The sequence below is a fragment of the Streptopelia decaocto genome (genome assembly GCF_964273445.1).
Source record: "Streptopelia decaocto genome assembly, chromosome: 7".
In the NCBI taxonomy this organism is placed as follows: Eukaryota; Metazoa; Chordata; class Aves; order Columbiformes; family Columbidae; genus Streptopelia; species Streptopelia decaocto.
The window spans coordinates 37,351,768-37,372,465 of NC_138661.1; the positions used below are offsets into that span (position 1 = coordinate 37,351,768).

The 20,698-nt window shown below is 47.3% G+C and overlaps 1 protein-coding gene across 1 annotated transcript in view; it reads right to left on the minus strand.

The window, feature by feature from the left end:
- Nucleotides 1-19,533, minus strand: part of SLC8A3 (solute carrier family 8 member A3) — a gene marked incomplete at its 3' end in the record, with an annotated part of 117,920 nt that extends 98,387 nt beyond the window's left edge. The window contains exon 1 of the mRNA XM_082059230.1: nt 19,457-19,533. The remainder of the gene's footprint in view (nt 1-19,456) is intronic.
- Between the last annotated feature and the right edge of the window lie 1,165 nt (nt 19,534-20,698).

Genomic DNA, 20,698 nt, shown 5'->3' on the forward strand with positions numbered 1-20,698 from the left:
TTCTGATATCAACAAAAACGTTTTCAACTTTGAGATAAAAATCTATAAAGACAAGCGAAACAGGAAGGAAAGCATGAACAAGGACTGCAAATGAACAAAACTGCTCCTGACAAAGCACAGCAGAGGGGAGAGAATTGATTATGCAGTATTAGGATCACAAATCCATATCTGACACCCTTGATATGAAAAAACAATACAGTTATTCATGCTACCTGGACTAATTCAGAAGAGACAGATTCTCCCCCATTAGCCTACTTATCTTCTCTCTCCAGTGTCTATTATCTGCCTGTCTGCCCCAGGCCTGGTGCTGGACCAAGCCCCGAGTGATCAGAGGGACCTCAGTGCTAGGGGAGGGCTGTCAGTCAGCCCCAGCCCTAGCTCCAGCCCTGAAATCTTGTTAAATTGCCTCACTGCCTGCACAGCTCAGGGTCATGGGGAAGAGTGAGCTAACCAGCACACAAACTTGGGTTCAGTTTGACACTCCCATTTTGTCTTCCCTCCCACTCCACATGATATTTTAGCAGATTTCTGGCTGCAGGATGTTGGCAAATCCCTGAGAAAGGGTCAGGGAACATGTGCAAAGTGACTACGAGCAGCAAGCCCAAGGTCTCTGGGCTGCAGGGTAGATGTGTGCACATGCATGGCAAAGATGACACGTTCCAGGTGCCTCTGACTCAAGGTGCACACAGAGACCAACTGCACAAGCACAGCAGCTCCAAAAACACCCCAGGCACATCAGATCATCCCTTTGTGTACTGCAATTGCTGGCAGGTATCCACCAACCTCTTGACACTTCCAGCTCCCAGCTCCTGCTTAACTGTACAACAGCCAGTAGGTGCTGCATCTTCCAAGATCAGCCATGTAGAAATGGCTGACAGAAAGACAGGAGTAATTTCAAAAACATCACGTGACTCAAGCACCTAAATTTGGTTTCAAAAATGACTGAAGAGTTTAAGTATCACGTAAATTCAGAGTCTTGTCTAGGAATAGTACAATGACTAAACTGCCCTCTGAAGTAAATCACTGCTACCACCAACCTCCCTCTCTGTGGGACAACCACCTTCTGTAATTAACATTATCTGCCTACCACGCAATGCCATGAAGGCTTCTATTGCTATTCTATTCCTCAACACACTCCAGAACCTTGCTGGTCCTTCTTAAATTTTTAATTTGATTTTAAGCTAAGGGTAATTTTACTGTTATTCCTTGAACTAATCATATATTATTTCAAAAACAACCTCTACCAGGGTAGCCTCTGCTTATATGTTAAGACCTCCAAACTCAGGCTACGCCTTGTAGACTAGGATCTCAGAATTTGGGAATACTTTTCTTCACTTGCTTTGGCAAACATTTCAACATTAAGAGGAGGTCACAATCATTTTCTGAAATGATACAATGATGACCTGATCCTGCAATTCTTTGACACAGATAAAACTCCCTAGTGGGATCAACAGGAACTTTGCCCACAGACACACTGTCTAATCAGATCTTAATATGTGTTCATTAACATGAAAAGCATTAACCTAACCAATCTGAAAAACACAGTGAAACACTCTTACTGTCATCGCCCCCTTGGGAACTGGTGCAAAAGTGCTCTACAACATAGAATAAAACTATTAAATTTTAAAACTGCTGTTAATAAAACATTGTGGTGACAGTTTTAACATTCAGGTGACAGAGGATGGAAGAATTAAAACTCACTCTAGTTCTGGGTCAGCAAGGTTGCTTATACAAGGCATGAGCTTGCCCTCAGATATATCTACTAAAACCCAGTCCAGAAATCACTGGAGGGGAACTACATAGCTCTGGCCTGCCCAGAGTGAAATAGACATGTCCCCTGTCCCTTCTCTGAGTAGCAGCACTGATCTCAGTAGGGCAAACTGCGACAAGAGACTCCCTTCTGCACAAGCCCTACTCGGAGGATGGAGCCTCCAGGCAGGCTTGCAGCGCAGTCCCAAGTCACTGCTAGTCACCCTGGTGGCGTCATGGTGTCACTCCTCCGACCCCAGTGCGACAAAACACATCCACATCTGGCACAGAGAGGTGTCGTTCCAGCGACATCACTGCCCTGGCCCTGCGGGATGCAAACAACAGGAGGCTGCAGCAACAGTGGCAGATTGGTTGGTATTGGGTGATCTCTGGCTTTATAACACGAGAATCATCATTTCCACCACCTCTTTACTATCAGTAACATTTTCTCCCACAGGTCTCTGCCACGCTATTGCTATCACACTGAGTACATTCAAACAAGGGCATTGGTCCCCTGTCTGGTGGGATAAGTTCAAGGATAAGCTCAAAATATTCAAATCAATGCAAAACAGAGACAAAACACTGCAAGCATCACTGCACCAGAATAAGCTAGCATTCAATAGCAAAGCTCTGAGAAGATGCATAAAGTTATTTTAGCAGGGGGAACTCCTTCCTCTACAAGAGCTGACAATGTCCACATGATCCATAAATAGAGTCCATAAATAAAAACATCAGTTCCTGAAATACTTCTGGAGATAGTCCAGAAAGTAGCATGGACCACACTTGTCACAATTAATCCTGCAATAGAAAATTACTTTCAGACAACTATCAAGCTCCTTACATCTTTTATAATAGCTGTGTTTAAGAAAACTGACGGTTTGTCTGCTGTGGACCCACAGTGAGGTAGAAAGCTGGGAAGGCTATACTGATCCCTTATAATTTACCTTTTTGTATACAGCTGCTCACATGACTCTAAAGGCAAGGATATTTTCAAAAGGAAGCATTGATAACAAGAAATCAAATCAAGAGGCAACATGACACAGTGATGGCTGCTAACATGTAACCCCCACATACCAAGTTCCCAAGATCATTACTTATTAAATACAAAACCAAAGGAAAACTTCTAAGTCCTTATTAAATACAAAACCAAAGGAAAACTTCTAAGTCCCTATTAATTTCTTATTTAGGCAAAATTCACCTTAAACCTCCATAAAAAACTTTTGATTTGACCTGCAAATAATATTAGGTTGTCTGGCACCTCCCTCTCCTTCCCCTTTCCCTCTAACCCCTCAAATAAATCAGACACTCAAGTACATCTGTGGCCACATATCCTCCCTCTCCTGACTCTAGAAAAGCCTGGAAAGGCTGTTGATTAGATCTGAGTGCCAGGTGAGCCCTGATCAGGCGTAGGCACTGCACAAAGACTAGACAGAGGTATCTCAAGATCAAGGGGTTTGTCTACCTGACAAGCATCTGTCCCAGAACAGAATGCATATAGCACTGCTATGCGTGTCACCATATAGCCCCACCCTGAAATTGGAGGAGACAGAAATAAGGTTCAGCTTAATAACAAGACCTCACATTCCTCAGTTCCAAAACACATAAAAGCTTTTTGATTGAACACAATTTTTATAAGCATCAGCAAAATCTGAAATTATAGCCTTTCTGCCAAAAAAACCACAAAGAACTGTGTTTTCATAGAAGAGGTACTATACCGAAGTCACAGCCTTCCATCCCCCAAAACAAAACCATAACAAAATATTTAATACAAAACAAAGCATATTTTTCAATCATCTCCATTCAAATGCTGCTGAGTCCTTTGCTCATCACTACAAGAGTAGTACCCAGCATGCGGGTTAAGATTTACCTGCTAAAGAAATGTAATTAGATCAGTTTTGTCAGACAAATGCAAATTTCCAAGTACAGACCTGGCCTTAAACCATCACACCGACAGCACACACCTATCTGATATGAGCACAATCAAGGACGCCAAGCTGACGTCACATAGATTATTGCACAGCAATAAGTAGTTTAGTTCACTACAACCACACCAGCTAGGTTTTATGAGGAAAAAGCACTGTAACTCATGCTTAGAACATGACAGATCCCCGCAGTTTGGCTTTATGAAAAGTTATGGCAGGGAGCCGTAGGTGCTTGTTGCTTTGCACTTCGCAGTAAACATGCCAAAACCCAGAATTAGCTGCCTACAGAATAGCCTCCTCAGTATGTGTCATATCAGCCTTTTTTTCCCTTTCTAAATCATACAAAAAGCTATGCTAAAAAAATCAGTTTTCATAGTAAGTCTTTCAATGTTTCCAAGCTGGTGTCTCTACTAATTTGAGTAGGTCCTACCATTTTAGCGTGGTAAATGGTTGTTAATCGACTTAATGACTCAAGTCTACTAATTCCTCATAGAAATGCAGCAGCGATGGGACGCAGTTACAATCGGTGATCCCAGGGGCTGACCCAAACAGAGCACAAGTCTTTGAATGGCTAGGAGCAATCTCTCAACACTCGACTTGCCCCAGGGAGCTGGTCTGTGACGTTTTTTATCCCCTGTATTTTAGCATCCATGATGCTTCTGGAGAAGCAGTGCCATAAATAGCTAACCCATAAAGATGCCCGTACTTAATTGTCCCCTTCCAATACCACACTGGCTACACTTGACTGGCTGGACATTTTATTTCCTCACTCCCATTCCCGCTGAAAAATATCTGTATAGGATAGATGGATATTTATGGATACAGGAGCTGCTGTTTATGCTTTTTGCATAGACAGGTAAGGGAGGAGGAGGCAGATACGGAAGGAAACCCTTTGGTGACTGACCACAGCCACACTCCTGAGAGACGTCCTTATTGATGGTGTGGGCTGGCGCAGCCTCCTTGGGAGCCATGGCACGCTTGTTCTTCCATTCCCAATGCATGTCTGTATGTCTGAGACTCCTCAGGCTAAGACACAGAGAGCATTACCCTTTTTGTTTTTTCTCCCTCAGAACTGTAGCCTTTTTTACACTCAGAAAACAAAACCTGGTATTTAGGCTGACATATAGATTAGTAGTGGCCACACCCCTGCTCAAAAAGCGGTATTATCTGCTCTAGTAGAGATGGCTATTTTTCTTTTCATTAATATCACACAAACTCACTGTTTTTCCAGCACTTTGAGGTGGCCCGTTCCCAGAGGATATAGCAGGGACTTCTGGAGGTCAGCTAGTCCAACCCCACTGCCCAAGCAGGGCCACCTAGAGCCAGCTGCCTATGTCCAGTTGACTTTTGAATATCCAAAGGATACTCAAAGATGAAGGATGGAGTCTCCACAACCTCTCAGGGGAACCTGTGCCAGCACTCAGTTGCTCTCACAGGAAAAAAGTAAAAAAGTGCACGTATGGAGTCCAAGCCTGCTTGTGACAATCATATCCAGTGTTAACACATGGGAAAACAGAACAAACTCACCCTATGTACAAACTGCATTGGGAGCTCACGGTAGCACTTCGGTGGTAACCACACATACATTTGGCAAAAAGTCACTTCTGTGACCGTTTGGAAGTCACTGGGAAGCCTCCATTGCATCCTTAGAGGCAGATCTTCTAACATCAGTCTTTTTATTGCATGTAGAGATATTTCTAAACACAAAGCCTTTAAGTGAATACCAGCGCGTATCTGAAAACACCATTCTTTAGAGTCTGAACAGCCCCAAATTGAGAGGGCAGGTACTTCCAAGTGCATTCTTCAAGGCCTTAATTTTGTGCCTATGATGTGAAAGGCCCAGTGAAGAGCCTGAAAGTCTTTCCTTTGAGGTTTAGGAGGTTGAGGGAAACAAAGGAGTGGAGTTACTGGGTCACCCACTCGGTGGCACCCCTGCCTCTTCCACTGACTGCAGCTGATGGAGACAACCTGGAGCAGCCACCCACCAACACATGATTGCCAATAGGTGCCAACTCCTCTCCTGCAGCCTTCAAGGTGTTGGTTTTCATTGCTCTCTGTCTTGCTGGTTTATAAAGAGCAGCAAAGACTATGTGGGGAGGGTGGGGAAGGGAAAAAAATTATTCCAGCGGTGTGAGGAAAACTTCTTGTTAGTAAAAGACATTTTATGTACTGCCTGTGGCAGCACACGGGGTGTGTTATTTACTGTTCCTGCTTCACAAACATGTTAAACCGCTGGTTCAGGTGCCACCATTGGAGTGCAACTTGTCACCTAGTGACTCATAGCATCCTAGAGGAATAATGACAGCGGCAACTCGTGACATTTCTTTACCACTCTGGTGACAGATGTGCAACAGCTACAATTAAGATCTTAGGATTTGTTGTCAATAGTGCATTTGTGCTTCAGAGCCAGTAGTTATTCATACACAGAGGCAGGCTAAGTGGTACATAAGAGCGGAAAAGATGTTGTAGTCATATTTTACCTTCTTTAGATCCAGAATCAGTTTAAAAAAAAAAAAAAATTGAGAGAAAACACTCATTTGAGGTGAACAAAACGAACTATTTGATGTGCTGGATTTGATGCAACAAGTATGTGGGCAGGGAGCCCTTGCCCAGCTGGCTCCTGGGGCAGCCACCAGCCACCCACGCTGGGTGCTAACCCCAGCTGCTAGGACATGCACTGCTCCGACCCTCCGGAAACATTCCTGCTTCTTTCTTAACTTCTCCTCAAAGGAAAAGATTTTTTTATTTGCTCGTTTTTTGTTCTAAATACAGAAAAAAATATATATATGTTTTTACAAAAAAAGCTACATCATACACAACAATAATTATGAGCCTTCCACAAGTCAATTCAGAAGGGGTCCTTCCTGGCTGGGTGAGAAAGGAAATATTAAAAAAAGTGAATGGAGGCAGAAGCAGCACAAAGGGGGCAGTGGGAGACTGGGCAGAAAACAGGGAGAGGAGAGGAGGAGGAGGAGCTGGCAGCTACACTTCAGAAATCATCTTTACCACTGCAGCAGAGAGTAAGCGGTTTGGCATTTGTCATGTTAGACTGAAGTTTTCTACTCTCCACTGTGCAACTGGCACCAAAACAGGGTAGATAGTAAAGGCCCTCACTTAGCCCAATTAGCACAGGTTTCACTAAATTCAGAATTAGTTAGACCCGAGCCAGAAGAGCTGTCTAGCCCACGCCTCAGGGGCTCCCGTTGACTTGTTCCCTTTGTGAACATTATTTCCTAAACACTTTGTCCAGCCCAGTTTTAAATTACCCAAGTGATGGCATTTCCACAACTTCCCATAGAGACTCTGCCACAATGTAATTTATCTCAAAGGTTTTAGCCATCTTCTTTATATTTAGGATGAAATTAAGAAAATTTATGCTGCTAGTTCTCATTATCCTGTCCTTGGAGCACTCTCAACCCTGCCCGAGATTTACATGCTTCAGATACTTGTAAATAGCTGTTCTCCTCCACAGTTATTCTTTGGCCAAAGCACACAAATTTATTTTAATCTTTATAAATTAGCCCAGGCTGCCCTTTAATCATTTATCCTGATCTCCTCTCTGCTCTCCATCTTCGAGGCGGTCAGAAGCAGCCATGTGCCTGGGAGAACCGTCCCTCAGCACCTGCTCCCACAGAAACCAGCACCAGATCTGCTCTTGCTGGAGCAGGAAAACCGAGCCTGGGCAGCAAAGCCTTGCCCCTCAGTGCTGCTGTACAGCAGGTTTTCATGAGGTACTAGACTGTTTCAAAGATTAAATCAAGATTGATATACAGAAGCTCACTGTTTTGCTCTCTCACAGGTCTCCCCACCTGCTTGCTGTGTCCCCAGCGTGGAGGTGCTTGTGCGAGGAGCGCCGTGTTGACAGGCACGCGTGGAATGAAAGCAGAGATTTCCAGAGTTTCAACCGACAAGTCAGAGTCTCCAGCTGAGAGGAGGGAAATACACTGTAACACGCTCACTGCTTCTGCAGATCTGAGCACAGCAGGAGGCGTGAAAAATGCACTCAGCTATGGGTTATCCTCAAAATACCTCCCACTTCACTCGGAAGGTGCCAAAACCTGTAAATTCACCCATTTGAATACAGTTATCAAATAAGATTTCATACAGCACTCTCACCCTTTACTGACACATTTCCCTATGTATCTCTTACTGACAATTCAGATATCTTAATCTTTCAGTGTTTTTTCAGCTGCTAATTCTGCAACTGCTTTAAAAAATTAAATCCTCGCATCTACCGTGATTAATTCATTCTTCCTAAGTCCAGGCTGTTTACTGTTCTTTATTCATTTACGCACTAGCTGTTTACAGATTCTTTCTTAATATTAGCTCTGTTATTTGCTAGAGACTCAAGTCATATTTACCATATGGTAATTGCAGAGATGACATGGACAACAAACAGTGGAAGCTGAGCCGCTACACAATTACAGTAAGTGGCAGCAGCCTCCAGGCTGTTTGCTGCCCCACCTTCAGTTCTTCTCCCCCCACCATCTGATGGCTTTCCTTGCGGGCTGTATAAAGCCATATGCCACTCTGATGTCTATAGCAAAGACAGGCAGAGGTGTGTTCTTCACAATGGCATCACCAGACAGGATTATTCACCTTTTTCCTTTCAGTCTGAGCTTCAGCTGCAGGTCTGCCCTCCCTGGCTGCCTGCTCCACTCTGTTCTGTCAAGGGTAGGCAATTAGAAACATTGTCTGGAGCTAGACACCTTCAATACCCACATTTTTTCTCTCATTGTTACAACAGCACTAACTTGCTCCTCTGCCCCATCCATGGTCTCAATGTGTCTCAGATATTTCACCAAGGGAGTCGCGAAGGACCAGATTTTACAGGATAGCTGGAAGCTTAATGGAGCAGCTCTTTAACCCACGTGGACACCTTGATGCCATTGAAATCACAGATTTTCTGCTGGACATGTAAACATGATTTAAAATTCCTGCAGAAAACCGGATGACTATGAGGGGCCACTGCTGCCTTCTCCAAATAAAGACATGAGGTTTATTTTTTGGTTCCTGCCAAGAGCCCTGGGCAGGTCTCACACCCAAAAGATACAGGGCTAAGCCAGGTAAATACATGATCTGATCCTTCAAGAAGACTCAGAAAAATCAAGGTTACCTATATGCACATGCCAAATTGGGAGCAGCACATACAGCAAACACCTTGTCTGAAAAGGATGAGGCTCCTCCCTTGCCATTTCTAGCATGCCTGCAATGATACTCCCCTAATTCCCAGCAGTCAGCAAGTCTTAACTTAGGTACTAGTGAGGAACATTTGAAAACTGGATGCAAGGCATCACCTATCAGAAGAATCTCCTAGCAAAGTACATAATAATGACACTGTTGTTTATCTCCAAAGTGGATGCAATAGCATTTCTATTGTATTCACAGCACTGCTTACACTACCCCTCCTCCCTTGACCCTCCCCTCCAAAAGCCTCCTTTTGCACAAAGTCATCTTAAAAGAGAAGACTGTCTTCCTAGCCTAGTCAATCTACACACCGTCAGCTGAAGGCTGGCAAGAGAGAAGAGAGAGGGTCCTTAGGACAAGATTTTCTCTGGCATAAATCAGCATAGGTCCAATAAGCCCAAGGCAGCAGAGCCAGCTTATTCTACTGGAAGAGCTGCCTGAGGAGCTTTGGCAACATTTTATATAACATTAACCTCCAAAAGGAAAGCTTCATCCCTTTCTTCTTTGCAACTCAGGTCACATGCATCAGCTTGGGGGGCATCTTCCTGCTTCTTCCATAACAACTCTATTCGTGTCCATCCTGCCCTGGTTCTTCTCTCCTCCCAATGCTCTATCCTGGCCCTGTATTTGCTACAACTAGTCCTGCCAACAGGAGCAGCTGAGTCATGGGAGGTGACCACATCAGCCAAATGCACTGAAAAGAGACACGGGAAGGAGAAAATCCTCCTTCCTCCCACTAGTCCAGACCCCAGCAAACAAGGCCTGGAGTGTCTCTTCTCCATCACATACCTAGTATCACTTTGGATCAGCATCCTGATGTCCCTCATCCTAGAGGGGCGATAAGTCACCAGCCTAATGCAGGCACTTGAATAACACGCTCGTTCCATGCAGCCATCCGCAGTATGGTCTCTTTAAGCCACCAAGGCAAAGAGGAGAGCCTCTACTGTGCCACTGAGGGGAACAGCCTCCCTTACTGATGCTAGTAGTCCCACATTTCCATCAGTTTTACTGAGGAGTTCGAGCTCCCTTCAGGCATGGCAGAAATTATATTTCCATCAATTTCTGTGAAGAGATGGTTAAAACTGAGATATGGTCTACTTGCTTTGAAGTCCAAATGTCTCCTAAGACAAGGCTAAGGCAAGAAAATTGCAGGGTCCCACTCTTACTGGGAGTTCCAGTGAAGGACTGACTTGACCACCAGCTAAGGCACGAATGAACAACCTGTTTTCACAGCCTTACTCCACACTCTCCCTCAGCCCACAAAACCCTCTTGCCCAGACATACTGCTGTGGTGTTGCTCTGAACCCAGCTCTTCCTGCCATCACTGATGACAGTAATTCTTGTAATCTGAGAAACCTGACACAAGTGACAGAAAAAACCTGTTTTGCCCAGGAAAGGAGCAACAGTCCCCACACACCAGTGGGTGAGGAGCAGTGGGACGGAAAGAGCATCTCCCCAGGCAAAGCCACCATTACTCTTTAGTTCAGGTCAGTGACACAAACGGGTAAAAGCACAAGCACAAAAGGTCTTTGACAAAAAGACAGTCACTTTTAAAGACAAGCAAAGCCTTGAAATGAATCCATTTGGCTGTGGGAGCTCAACAAGCAGACAAATGAATAAAAATGGGTTTTCAATGAACTTGAGCCCTGTATCCCAATAACTGTCTGCTCTGCAGTAATCCTTCCTCTCCCCGTTCTCCCTGCCCTCTGCTCTCCCCACAGACACACATACAAATACTTCCCTGCTCCTTACCCTGACCCTTCCTCCCACAGCACCCCTGTGGTCCTTCCCATACCCAGCTACCAGCCAAGCAAGAGGCAGCACATACTGCAGCCCCTGTTGAGCCCTGTGTGCCAGCCAGCTGGCCAGCAAACCACCAGCTCCACTGGTGCACCCTTCATGAAGTGCATAAGATCAAGAGATCTGAGCGACCAGCACCCTTTTGTCAGGTTTCTGGAATCCTGCACAACCAAGAACGCTTCTCATCCCTTTCACAACTGCCACACCCCCTCCCTTAGCTTTCTGCAGGAAATCACCTTGGTCAGAGGGACAAAGAGGCCAAAAGAAGCTCAAGGCTAACACCAACAGAAAGCTCCCAGATTTGGGGTTATTTTATCTAGTGTGCAACGGTAACTTTTTAAATTCTATGCTGTGCATTTGTGCAATTTGTGGAACTCGATACCATAAGAAATAAATTAAGATAAACACTGGAAGGCTCAAAGAAAAACTAGATGTGCATAGGAACACTCAAAATATCTGTGGGTTCAGCAGCCACGACACATTCCTCCTTTTGCACCAGAGCATATTTCAACCACTTGCTTACTGGTTTTTGTGAAACTCTCTAATGTCTGTGCACATTGAAGGCTAGAAAAGCCCTTTTTAACTGAGCATCTGCTTCCTGACTGGGCCAATCTCTTGCTTTGTCCCTGCAGCCAAGCCCACATGGACCTGAGAGACAGGCAGAAAGCCACACACAGAAAATAAATGGGGGCTGAACATGTGAGGGATCCTGTTATAAGACTGGGAAGCTAGGAGGCATGGAGCTGTTGTGGGAAGTAGAGAGTTGGGGCAGTTACTGGAGAATCATGAAGAAATCTATATATTTAAGAAGGAAGAGGAGAGGAGGAAAAAGGCCAGAGCAGGAGGGGTGGTCATGACTCACTGGGATGCACGAAGAAGCGAGGAGATGGGTCTAGGCAGGCAACAGGCAAGCCATCAGTATTTTGGGAGTGGTGTAGGTGCACCAAGTGCAGCTGAGCATCTTGTCACCTTCAGTCTCCCAGAGCTTTCCCAGAGGGGAAGCAGCTCTGCCGTGCTCTGAAGGTTAAGCTGTGCCTTCTGCCTGGCACAAGAGCACAGTGCAGCCAATGGCTAAAACTGCCTACCTACTTAAAAGCAAACCCCAACACTGCCAGGAGGGACAGGCTTTATTTTTAGCTGGGACACCAGCAGGGTCACTGCTGGTGCTGCATTTCCCCATGGAAGCCAGGGTTTCATGAAGTGTGCTGTGTACGCAGGGTCACTGCAGGGGAAACATCTGTCAGGTCAGCTTTGGGGAGATGGATTTTTTAAGTTAGAGAAAAGGAAACATTTACTAGAAGAAGTGAACCTGAAACTACTCTGGAAGGTTAAAATGGAAGGAAAAAATGATGCTTAAAGAGTGAGAGCAGGCGGTAATTTATGGGGGCAATGACTAGTGCACCCACCTCCTAGATGCTCAGACAAGAGAATAACCCATCATGTCTAACTCCAGCAGCATCTCCTCTGGTTACCTCCTACAACCGAAGCTTTGAAAGGCTCATTCTTGTTTAGGGGCTGCCAAAACAAAAGTAGAAGCATGTCATTGTCCCTCATTGGGATCTTTCACAAAGGCAAAGCACGCACAAAGAGACCCACCTTGCCTTGCACTTTGAAGACAACAACACTGAGACCTCCATCTCACTCTGGTCCTCGGGTCCTCCCAGGGGTCCTCAGTTAGCCCAAAGGCAGGCAGCTCCCCTGGGACTGGCATACTGTTTACACACAGCATCCTCAGCAAGCACAGGGCAGCAGCACAAACTTAGCCCACTGCGGCCTCATGAGGACAAGGAGTCAGGTCCTCCCCTGCTAGTGGGTTTCGTGGGTGCAAGCCTAATAAAACAGTTGGCACCACTCCCGCTCGCACTGCCAGGGAATGCAGTCTGGAGGCTTCAACATGGAGAGATTGTTGTTGATGAAGTGCTGAGTGTTCGTGTGAAGCTTTCAAGAGACTTGAAAGAATTGAGAGCAGACGGAAAGTTCTCATTTTATTCTCTTCTTGAGGAACCTGAGTCCATTTGGCATGTTGTGTCTAAGAAATAGCTTGGCCTAGACTCTGATTTTTTATTTTATTTTTAAATCAGGATCAACCCTGGTACATGTTCTTGGGAAAATTTTATATTAGAAATTATTTTGTCTTTTTTCTGCTGATTCTTGTGCCTCTTAATAGCTTAAGAAGTGCGTTGCAGACCCCATCACTCTTTGCAACTAATTTGCATTCAGGACTATCCATCTCATCAAGAGCAGACTTCAAGGCTGAACCAACTCCAAGCCTTAACTGCTGCAGGCAATTCAGGCAGGAGCTTTACAGGTGGAAGCAGGGCTTCTTAAGTCAACCTGAACAATTTCCTCCTCTGGCCATTCATTCCGACTCAGCAGTAGCTCTCCCTTTTTTGTTGGCTTAACAGTTTGCGTGGCTATGCCATGAGTAAGGACCAGGAACCGATCTGGCTGAAAAGTCAGCTGGTCCCATCACCTGGCCACACATGCCACTGTGCCAATACCTGCAGGGGATGGCACAGGAGCAGGAACAAGCAGCCAGAGGCTGTAGAAACCAAGGTACAAATGACAGGCATGGCAGAGGCATTAGCATTAGTGGGTTTTTGCCTCTTGCAGCTGTGAATACTGCAGTACCTCCTGGACCGTTTAACAGCCTCTTCGCACTACACAAAGGCAGAGACATCTCCACCTCCATTTTTCCCAACCCATGTGTCTGTTCAAGGGTCATTGAGTAATCCAAATCAAAACCATGGAAGAGGATAAAGGTGCTTATTAAGGTAAACTTTAAGCTCAACATCAAGATCTCACTTCCCACAAACAAAGGTCCACCTCAAGGTGGTAAACCAATATATCCAGGCCTTAATGCCCCAAAACAAATTTTCCTGACAGCAAACAGTATGGAGGGCAAAAGGAAGGATTCTTCACACTGAGCATTGTTCTGGGTCCCCATCCATCACCAGCCAGGGTGGGCCAGCAGTGCAATGCTGCCTTCCCCAGTCTGGGTGTGAGGAGCTGTGGCACTGGGGCAGCAGTGGGTTTCACAGCCCACCCGCACCCTGGTGACAGACCCTCTCCTGACACTGTTTGCATTGAGGGGAGCTAGGACACATCCAGATTTAGCTGCAGCCCAACCACAGACCGAGGTGCAGACATATTCTAGCTTTCACTGCTTTTACCCCCTCATCTTTCACCAGCACACAGCACACCAGCACCCTGGTAGGGCACCTTGCATTGTCGGCACTGGAGGGCCCCGTTCTCTCCTGGACATGTCACCTTCAACACAACCTCAGCAATCAGACCTGAGTGCCTTCTCATAGGCACGTCCCTGCATCGCTACATTTCTTTTGATTAAAACCGTATTCTGCTTTGCTGCTGGAGAGTACTGCTGTTTGCTTTGAGACAGCCTAGGAGAGGGTGACGAGGAGAGCAGTGGCAATGCAGTCTCATATATCTACAGTTTCTAAAACTCTTTGACACCTCCCCGGTTGCAAAACATGCCCAGCAGCATTGGATATTTAGTATTTCTGATTGCTCTTGACCTGGCTGTCTCTGCTGCTGTCCTAAGTTAGGAGGCTTAGGTATAAAGACAGTGGAGTAGGGGAAGGCAGCAAACAGACCAAGTCCAGTTTTGCAGCCTTGAAATAATCTGCTGATGAATGGAAATGCTGAATGGAAACAGAAGCTTCTCCCTAAATCTGAGTGCTCTGGAAAAGCTCCCTGGTTTATTATGATGGAAAATCCTCATTGGAGTGTTTCATTAGAAAACAAGCTATCACAAAAGAAATGTTAAGAGCCCTAAGCTCCCCTCTCTACCATGATGTCAACTGTCAGAAACATCAACGACAGCTCAGCTGCATGATCAAAGGCTCCAGCAAGCGGATTTAAAGACAGAATTACCAGAAAATTGAGAGTTGAAGGAGCACAGGGACGTGATCATCACCTGTTTATAAATGTGTCTTACAGGGTGAACTAATTACTTTATGATGCTGTAGCACAGAAACAACAGCACATGAGTCTTCTCATTGCGACAATGGCAAGACGGGGTGGTGGTGGCATCTTCAGGGTGGCATGACACATCCCTGCTGCCTGATGCCTTGCTATTCCTGCAAAACCCTAAGACAAAAATACCTAGAGGGGAGACTGGCAGGCCATGGAGCTAAACTTTGTGCATAGACATCTGTGATGGCCCTCAACCAGAGCTTGCAGTTTGAAGCATTAAGGCAGAAAGAACAAGGGGAAGGAGGAAGCCAATTACTGTCTATACCACATTAGTCCCCAGGTGGCCCAGCAGCCCACTCAAGCTGCAAGAGACTCAAGGTGGTTCCCAGATTTCATTCTGGAGGTAAGCACAGACGGCAAGCTTGTGTTCGGCCTCAGACCCCACAGTCTCACATCACTGCAATCAGCAAATATGCAGGACCACAAGCTCAGCAGCACTGAAAGTGTTTTAAAGGTGCCCCAAAAAGAGCTTGTGATCTCACATATCTCTCAATGCATAAAACTCTTCAGGACAGAGACCAACATTTATTAGCCGTCTGTATGGCACTTTGAAACACAAGCCCCCAGCTGGGCTGATGCCTGTAGAAGTTATTGTTATCTAAACAGCAAATCAACAATAGTATTAACCTATACCACAATACCTAAACACAGTGGGTGATGGTAGACGGAGCATCCCAATCATCCATACCTGGTTTCAGAGATTTTAAGATTTTTTTTTTAATCCATATAATTTAATTTCCTTCATTTTTAATAGAGAATTACATATTACTGCCTGATTAAAAAAAAAAAAAAAAGGCCAGTAATCAAAGCCATCTTTTTAACTGTTGGAGCACATGAAAGGCATCTGAAACACAACAGCAGCAAAGAACAGAAACTATTTGTCAATGCCACTTGGTCATTGGGGAAGCTTAGGGGAGGAGACTGATGCTGTTTGTTTAAAACAAGCAAACAAAAACCTGACAGACAGACCATTTATCTGTATAGTGCTTCACTTGAAAATATTGGTGGAGGAAATACATCTTAACTTGGTTTCTAATAAAATGTGCTGACATGCTGTTGTGGCCCTTCCCTGCCTTGGGGATGGAGGATGCCCATCGCAGGAAGGACCCTCGGAAACAGAGGGATGCTTGTGGGATCAGTCACATTGTGGCAGCAGGTCAGCCCAGGTGCTTAGTGATCCTTCTAACTGTCCAACCAGCAATACCATAGTATCTGCCACACTCAGACCAGCCTCATCTGACTTCAGCCCCACCAGCTCCAGAGGAAGGCAGAGGAAGCAGGGAGGCTGGATACATCCCTGGGAACCTCTTTCATTCTGACGAGCCAGCCAAGCTGAGCAGCAGTGCCCTGAGTGCCCTGTGACTGTCATGAAGAACAACTGCCCACGACTCTCAACAAGAAAGTCAGCTCTGGTTGGACTGGGCAGCTCCTGCCGTTGCACTGGCCCAGCAAGAAACTATGGAGCACAGCACGGTGCATGACCCAGGCCATGCTCAGTAACTCACACCACACTCTCCTATTCTGGGTGCTGGTGCCTGAGACAGCACAGAACATGCTTCCTGCACTGCCCAGGGCAATGGAAAGGACTACCCTACTTGGTGACAGTGTCTGCAATCCCCGGCGCCACCCTCTCAGGTGGCAGCTTTGCAGAGGAAGTGGGCAACCTCTCTACAAGGGCCAAGTGCTACGCAGAGTCGTGTTAGGATGCCTATATATCTGTCTGCCCTCTCGCACTCTGTCACCCAGTAGTTATTGCAACCATGTTCTCACCAAATTCTCACACAGGTAGAAAAATATCATTAATGATACAAATGAGACCCAAAGAGATGAAAGGATGTGGCTAGCAGCATGCCAGATGTTTGTCAGAGACCAGGATCCTACCTGTGCTTCCACTGCCCTCACACAGGACCTCAGCAGCAGGATTACCACAGTCAGTTGCACCTTAGGCATTTAGGAAATGCTTGAACTACCCACTTAATAGAATAGGACTCACACTTGGTGTGGGGGAAAAAAAAGACTGCTATAATACACCTTTTACCTAGGGCTCCCTATCTATTACCATTCAGTCCCCTCCTTCCCTACCCTGGTTGATTTAAAACCCTTTTATTTACAATAGGGGGTAACTGATTTGACTGCCATCACATTGCATGCTCACAGCAGAGCTGAGGGCTCCTGAGCTGCTCTCGCTCCTCCCCAGCCAGCCGTCGGCAGTAGTTGGACGTGCTCTTTTCTAACATCACTACTTCTGCTCAGGAAACAGATCTTGTTCCAGTTGACCACAGAGCCTGAATGTATGCACCAAACACCACTTACTTTCTTAGCTAAACCATGACCAGGATAAAAAAACACCTGCAACAGCAGTGGATGGAGCAGGATTAGGGACTCCCTAGAAATTTTTGTGCTGGGGGGAGTGATGCATCTCCCCGCTGCACCAAACCTACAGAGCACCTTCAAGGCCTCTGTGTCTCAGCAGTCCCCCAAAGGAAGCTCTGCTCTCCTGGGCCTCCCGCCAGGCTCCCAGAGAGCATGGGATGAGCACTCTTGAATGGGAAGATGCCACTGACTATTACCTAAGTCTTCTAGTACTGTCCTCTCCATCTTCTAATACTGTCCTCTCCATAAATAAAAACCAGCTCAACAAAATCACCCTTTTGCTCTATGAAGAGATACAAGGAATTAAAGGAATATACATACAAGCACGGGGGGGGGGCGTGGATTTGCATAAGACATCCCTTCTCACCCCCACAGTTCCTCCAGTGTCTTGCCTTACATCTGGAACAGATTTTTAGGGGGAAATTCCCAGAACAAGCCCAGGAACAAACAGAGGAGCCAGGAATACCAACCATTATGCTACAGCTTCACCTGGGGGGGGAGGAGAGGGAAATGGCTATAGCCTCACGTTTTAGAATAATAGAAAAAAAGCCCAGAAACACTTGCAAGCATTTCATCTCCCACCCAGTATGACTGATACCTTAGACACAGGTGAAAAAGATAAAGCCCTGAAGCAAGGCTGGGAGGGAGGAAGAGTATGAAATTACCCAACATTTAGGTCAGCTCGTATGAGTGCGTGTGTTATTTCTCTCCCCCTGCCAGTCGGGGGCTGCGGGGGCCCCGCCAGCAGCCCCGTGCCCTATTTAGGGCAGAGCCTGGCGCAGCAGCTATATTTGACACCCGGGGTAAACAAGCCGGCCCCGGCGGACAGAGCGCGACAGCTGCCCCGGACGCCGGCCCCGGCGCCCCCACCCCGCGGCCAGGGCTGGCGTGGCCCGGCCCGGTCTCCCCACAGCAGGGAGAAAAAAAAAAAAGGAAATTAAAAAAAAAAAAAAATAAGGGGGGGGAGGGAAATTTATAGCACTGCATGAGAGGCTCTTCCCCCACCTGGCAGCCCCAGGCAGAGCCACCCCCTCCGGGCTCCCCGGCATCCCTGCGGGCCGCGCCGTGCCGAGCCGGGGCACCCCCGCCCGGCGGCGGGAGGGATCCCGGGGCCGCCGCGCACGGTGCCGCCGGCTCGGGCTGCTCGCTGCCGCGCACGCCCCGCCGGAGCCCGGCGGCTCCCGCCGCTCGCTCGCTCCATCCCTCCGCCAGGCCCCGGCCCCGCAGCGCCCGGCCCGGCGCCCCCTCCCCGGCGTGCATCCATCCCGCAGCGCCCGCTCCGCGCCGTATGCAAAGCCCTCCCCCCGCAGCACACACACGCACCCACACATACACATATACATACACACACACAGACACAGACACACACACACACACGGAGCCGCCGCGGCTCCAGCAAAACAGCACGAATGGGGCGAGCGCCCAGCGCCTGGGCAACGTTAAATCCCCTTTCCCCCCCAGCCCGGCAGATAAGCCTGCAAAGAGCCCTTCGCCCCCCTCACGACCATTCGCATGCAAGGCGTGAATCCCCACTTATAGCAGGACACTTAACCGGCAGCCTTGTGTCACCCACGGAGCAGGGGGAGCACCCTTTTACTTACCCCTTCTGGTTGCTTTCCTGACTTTTTTTTTTCTGAGGGTCGGGCGGGAAGGGTGGGGGGGGTGATGGCTCCGCTCGCTCCCCAATACAAATCCTTCCGGTTCCTAAAGGGAGCTCATCGCATCTCTCGGTGATTCACCGACGGTGTGTGCGGGTACGGGTGGGGGGTCGCCTTTGCATGTCAGTCCAAGTTGCCTTGCTCGCTACAAAACCTGTGCTCTCTTTTGCAGCTGTCAGGGCAAGCGGGGAGGTGCATCTGGAAAAAGGGGTGGGGGTGGAGGTAAAATGTTGATAAATCCACCAGCCTTGATCTTCAGCTCCGTGCGGTGGAGTTTGGGGAGGGGAGATCTGGCGAAAGGGGAGGAGGACGGAGATGAATGGGGGTCGAGGGAGGGGGGAAGAGAAAATTGATTGTACCCCAGATTGCCACTGAATCTGCTGGGCTTCCCCCGCTCCCGCTCTCACACCGCCGGCGCTTGGTCCAGGCTTCCCAGCATTACGGTGCACGGCAAAGCGCTGAGCCTGATTTCTGGGAGCCAGCGAGGTTTGCACAACTGCAGCAAGAAGCCAAATCAAAAAGCCAATCTGCGAGCCTCCAAACTCCACGTCACCCTATCAGCTGGGAGCGAGAGCTGCAACAGAATTACAAGCCATGCATATTTATTCTTCTGAATCCAGGGGGGGATTTTCAGACCGTTTACAACAAGGCATCACGAAACCAGAGCGAAACCCTTCCAAAACAAATAAAGGCATGTAACGTGCACACATTCACAAACACACCCCTCTCTCTGACATCTCCCCGGATATGTATAGATAAATATACACTCACTGAGCTGCGATCACTCCCGTACCCTCCAAGTATATTGACTTGACTTTGTGTATTTCAAGGAAGGGAGGGGAAGAACACGGTAGTTGAGCCTCAGAGCAGAAGATACTGATTGCATATCTGAAATTTAAAGCATCTGCCAGTGCTTCTGACAGATTAAATATAGGCAATGTAATTATACAGGCAGCGTTGGTCATGGTATCCATTTGAAGTGGCATGCTTTGGTTTTGTGCCTGCAGAAACCACCTATTTTTTTTTTTAACCAAAGTCAAATAACAAGTTGTGAGACAGCAAGTCATTTTAAGGTAAAAAATAAATGTTGCCTCCAAAGTTACTATTTGACTTTGGCAGAAGATGACTGGAGGCTGTTTTACGGGGCCATGGAACAGGACAGTAACTTTGTGCCTTGCACAAGACACATCGCGATGTTTGCACACAGATTTGTCTTGCCTTGTGATCCCCTCTGTTTTCACAACAGCAGTGATGGGCAGACGCGTGTCTCCAGGAGATTTACCTTCTGGCATGGTCTCTCCCTTATTTAAAGAACAAGCAAGCCCATGTACTATAAGGCAATGATGCCTGACACAGGGCCATTCTGCCACAGGACGGGCTGTTTTTCGTGCTCCAGCGAGAAGCTGTCCTCATTCTGTGGTCCCCAGTGACTCCCCTTACCCTGTGATGTGATGAGAGAGCAGAAGCTTCCTGGTGAGACTCAAGCACATGTGCAAGTGCAAACCATCCCTGTCAAAAGCAGCTGTGTAAATTGCCATTAGAAACCTGAGCCCGAGTCCTACTCTGGGCAATGGCTTTTACCTTGGCCAGGCACAGGCAGATGTACAAAGAGGGAAGGGGAAAGGGTGGCAAAACAGTTAGTGGAAGAGTGGCACGAAACAGTTGCATTTACTTCATGCTGCCAAAAATGGGTAAGGAAAGCTACAAATGAGCTGTGGTCCCCTCCAGGAAAGCATAAACCACCAGGTCCCTCAAAGTCAGCTGGCACATTGTGGTTATGGCTCTGAAGGGCAGCCCCTGGCCCCACACCTCAGGACAGATGGGAACGTGGAAGAGCAGTTACCCATTCTGGTCTGGTTACTCGTGGTTATTAGTTAGAGCAAAGCATAGAAACACAGAGGGGCAGCCGGAGAAGGCCATGAGGGAATACGGTTGCTGCCAGGTGGGGTGAACGAGTAGGAGATGGCAGCACAGAAGATTGCTGAACAATCTGGGGTCCTGGACTCAGCCCTT